We start from the raw sequence: 5,094 nt of genomic DNA on the forward strand, positions 1-5,094 counted from the left end.
AATCTCTGAAAAGGCTTGGATACAGTGGGTGCTATCGATAATATCAACCATAATCCCTCCTCTCAGACAGCCAAGGGTTCCTTCTATGGTACAGGGATCAGCATCTTCCAAGCAGTGACTGAGGAAAATCCTGGAGAATCTCGAGGTAATATCAACTTTGCTGAACCTGTGGGTCCTGTAAAGTTGCCAAAGGTATATTCAGTAGTGCCAGCTGTTGCAAGTATTGTTGTAATTTGCAATACTTTGGTGATAGAAACTCCGTGTACAAACAGCTAGATAAGGAGTTTATTACGAGCTCACAACAAAATAGTCTGTCCTTCTTGAATGTCTGCTCTCAACTGAACTGTGGCGCCGTCTTCCCAGGCTTCAGGCCCTGGGAAAGCGTGCTAGATCAGCAAGTTTAGAGGGGACATGTATGCATTGGGGGGGGACATATATACATCGGGGGTAGACATATTGTGGAGGGGGTACACTACTCCCCCGGGTAGCTGAGATGGTGTCTCCTGACACCAGGAGTTAAATGGCGTTTGATTATAGTATTAAGGCAAGGGTGGGGAGGTTTGTACAAGGGATAAGTATGATACAGGGGCAGTAGGGGAGACATGGCCATGTTGAGGGGAGGGAATTAGAAGGATATATACAGATAAGATATACAAGGATTAATAGGTATGTGTCCAGGAAGGGTCGAAGGTATACATAGATATAATGGGGATTATACAAGAATAGTTTGATACATGATAAACAAGGAGGAGATATGAGAGTTCTATTGTTGTTCTTCGTTCATTTTTCTTTTTTTTTATGTATTTTCTGTAGGATACACTGTCACTCAGTAATCTATCTATCTATATACCTAGGCTGCTTCCCCCAAGGAAAGGGAGGTAGCCGAGACAGGACGACACACTCTCCATTTACTCATCCATTCAAACACATTCATTCACATCTTAGCCCCAAAGGGGAGAACGGACAGATCCTCACCGCACCGCACCGCACAAGGGTCAACTGCGCAATGCATTAAAGAAATGCATTAAAGAAATACCATCATTTTCTAGTAGGCAGAGTTCTGCTCACAGTATGGTTAATTGGCAGATGGCATTGGTAGTCACTGAATGTGAGGGCACTAAGGACGGGGAGTTTCTACGTCGTGTGTAGAGCGTACTATACCCGTAGCGACTCTGATTTCCTGGAGTCGGCGTTCCAATTTTTCTGACACAACAATGCACTGCACATATGATGAGTAGAAAACCTATGAAAGCGATAACCACAGGGGGAAACACAACTGTTGGATGAACCCAGGAATGGCTGAAGGCCAGAGAAAATTGATCCATAATGAAATAACTGTCATTGAGGAATGTTAGCATGCGCAAGTTAGGGGAGGTGATGGTAATGTTGGCAGATGGTAGAGTGGAAGGCATGTTGATTCGTTGAAAGATGTCATAGGAGTGTTTACGGACAGCTTGGTGATAGCGAGTGGCGTAAGTGATGACGGACTCTGATTTGACGGTACAATAGTCTGGTGCTTTGTAGAGACCACTAGCGGGGACGGATCGAACCGAACAACCAGGACACATGATTGTGAGAGAGATGGGAACAGCAAAGAAGAAGTACTGGACATGGTTGAGGTGAGCATGGTGGACCGGGAGTTCAGGAGTTGGGACAAAAGAACAGGCAGAGTAGATGGAATGGCTGCGAACTAAAGCAGACTCACAGGGTGTAGCACTGCTAGTGAAGATAGCGAAAAGGCGGGCAGCACAGAGGCGAGAGGTCGGAGTAAGGAACATTTCTGGAGGTCTGTGGAAGAAAGGAAGGCAACTGAAAGATGATCATGGGAGAGGAGGAAATATTCTGAAGGAACAGATACTTGTAACAAGGAGTTGTTGAGGCGGAAAGGGAAGGGAATGATGTGGAAAAGGGTAAAGGTTATGGCAGAACAGAGAGGAATATGGACGACGACGTATGTGGTGAGAAGAGTGGCCTCGAGAACAGGATAATAGTATTCGAGGGAGGAGTAGGGGAGGACTGGGGATAGACCGAAGGTGGAGTGAGCCCATTCCAAGACAGAACGGAGAGCTGAGACAGGTACTAAGTCGGCAGTGACACGTCCATTTATAGCATCGACCAGAATACGAACCAAGGTAGAGACTTGAGACAGGAGAGAGTCAATGGCCAGTTGGAGAGTATTCATGTTGAGTTTGAGGTAGAAGAACTGAGAGATAACGTTGAGATCTGAAAGGTGGCGGTGTAAGATATAGGTGAAGTTGTTTAGAGTGGACGTGACTTCATTTAGGTGGGTCGTGAGCTTCTGTAACAGTGTGTTGGATTTTAATGACTCAGCATTGAGTTTCTCGAACTGAAGCTAAATGAGCGAGATCAGATTTGAAGCCAGAAATGTCACGGGCTGTAGCAACGCCAAACAAGCCACTCAGAATCTCACCGCCGAAGTCGAAGAGACCTCATTTCACACGAGAACGACCAACGGGTGTCTGAATGGAAAATGTGTCATTGAGCTCAGTGAATCTGTTACTTATGTATTGCTACTGGCAGAAGAGTGGTAGGAAAAGGTTATAGAGATGCTCATTCGGGTTGTGTGTCCCCATGAGGGCCGTGAGATGGGTCTTGATTCCGTGGAGCTGGTGCGCATAGGCAGGTAGGGCAATGGCTACGTTGGCCAGGGGCGCAAGAGCATAGGGCAAGGAGACTAGTACTTCGAGAGGCATTACCTCACCTCCTGAGCCGACCAAGGCCTCAGGACGTACTCCACCATCGTCCTGACCTGACCCAGACCCCAGGAGGGTCAGCACTGCCAGCAGGGAGATCGTTAACATCGTACCTAGAAAATCAGGGTAGAGTTAATGGGGGAGGTCGTGAAGAGGTTGGTGGACCGATAGTGAGTGGTTGATGAATGAGTAGGTGGAGGTGGAGATGAAGGAGACTGAGGGATAGGTGGAGACAGAGTAGATTGGGGGATGTGTGGAGGGGAAGGGGGGTCAGGAGGTTGTGTAAGTGACTCTTCCAACACGAGGCCACGGGGTGCTCGCTTTAAGTCATCGACGTGGACCCATCAGTTGTCCTTAGTGGACAGGTCCTGGAGGTGAAATTTGTTGCCTTGTTGAGTGAGGACGCGGTGGGGCCCTGTAAATTTGTCATCCAACTTAGAGGAACGCGTATGGGAATGAGCAAAGACAAGATCGCCTACATTGATAGTGATAGGAGAGGCGGATTTATGTTGGCGCTGCAGCATGTCCTCCTGAGAGGAAGCCAAAGTGGATTGGACAGACTGGTGGATTGTCTGGAAGTTGGCCAATTTTAGTTTCACATAATCATCCATGTTGTAGATGGGTTCTGGCTTTGAGGATAAGAGAGAATATGGGAGGTTCTTGTCAAAGCCAAAGAGGACGAAGAAGGGAGATTCAGCAATGGATGCATTGATGGAACTATTGATTGAGGATGCCACTTGGGGAATCCAGTCATCCCAGGACGAACTATGGGAGCCTAGATGTCTAAGGCACTCTAAGATTTTCCGGTTGTGGCGTTCTACAAGGCCATTGGAAGCCAGATGGTTAGGCACGACATTGCACTTACTGATATGAAAGCGGCGACAGATCTCATCAAGAAGGCTATTGTTGAACTTTGTACCTTTGTCAGTAAGAATGGTATGAGGGGTACTGAACTGGCAAATTACGTGATCTACAAAGGCACGTGCAACGCTCTTCGCGGTCTTGTCGGAGAGGGGTACGAGGACACAGTAGCGGGAGAAGTGGTCGACCGCTACGAACAAGTACTCAGCGCCGGATTCCATGAGAGGTAGTTTTAAGAGATTGATTGAGACAGTTTCCCATGGTCGTGACGGAATTGGGTATTGTAAGAGGGTGCAGGTAAGCTGGTTGATCCTTTATGGCGGTGGCAGGAGAGGCAAGAGTCACAGTGGGCATTGATATCGCGGGGCATGGTTGGCCAATAGTATTTGAGATGTGCTTGGCGCAAGCATCGGTCTTTACCCGGAGGGGAAGCTTGAGGGGTATTATGAACAATGTGAAGAATCTTTGGTATCAGGGCAATGGGGATAACAAGTTGATGTACTTCGCGATTGGGCATGTCTTTGCCTGTTAGTAGTGTTCTCCTGTACAAGAGATCATCATCTAGCATGAACTCATCTAGTGATACTGGCAGAGAAGGTAAGGTCGAGGCATCGCCAGATTCTAGGAAATAAATCGCTGTGGACCATACAGGGTCTTGGCGCTGAAAGTTTCGAACAACTTCTGACGTTAGTGTAGTGTTTTCAGTTACTTCGGGCTGCAGTGATGTTATAGCTGCTGCTACGTGACGTGAGAGTGCGTCTGCGACTACATTCAACTTGCCTGGTACATATGGAAAAGTGGGATTAAAGTCCTGGATGATGACAGACCATCTAGCTAGCCTACCTGTTAGGTTGCGATTCTTGAACAAATCACATAGCGGAAGGTGGTCTGTTTGGATATGCACTGGATAACCATAGACTATATCTCTGAAATGTTTCAAGGACCAGACTACCGCTAGCGCTTCGAGATCTGTGACACTGTAGTTACGTTCAGCGGTTGTAAGGGTGCGACTAGTATATGCTATTACGCGCTTCCTTGATGCTTCAGCGAGTTGCATCAAAACGGCACCAAGTCCAGTGCCTGAGGCGTCTGTGCAGAGAAGGAAGGGTGTGGTATAATCAGGGAACGCTAGAACAGGGGCATTTACAAGAGCTGTCTTTAGCTTTTGGAAAGCCTGTGACTGGTCGTTAGTCCAAACAAAGTGCACATTCTGCTTAAGTAAGTGGGTCAGAGAACCGGCGATCGTTGCGTAGCCTTGTGTGAATCTATGATAATAGCCATTGAGGCCCAGGAAACTTCGTACAGCTTCGGTAGTGGTAGGTTCTGGGAAGTTAATAATCGCCTTAGTTTTATCCTCATTAGTATGAATGCCTTGTGCATCTATGACATGGCCTAGGAATTTGATTTTCTTTCGCAGGAAGTCACATTTACTGAGATTGATTTTCAGACCTGCGAGCTGGAGGTGTTCAAAGACTTGCTGGAGTTTGGTAAAATGATCAGGGATGGATTTACTCACAAC

The sequence above is a fragment of the Coenobita brevimanus genome, chromosome 22 (genome assembly GCF_032717465.1).
Source record: "Coenobita brevimanus isolate Jiangsu-jjx chromosome 22, ASM3271746v2, whole genome shotgun sequence".
Classification (NCBI taxonomy): domain Eukaryota; kingdom Metazoa; phylum Arthropoda; class Malacostraca; order Decapoda; family Coenobitidae; genus Coenobita; species Coenobita brevimanus.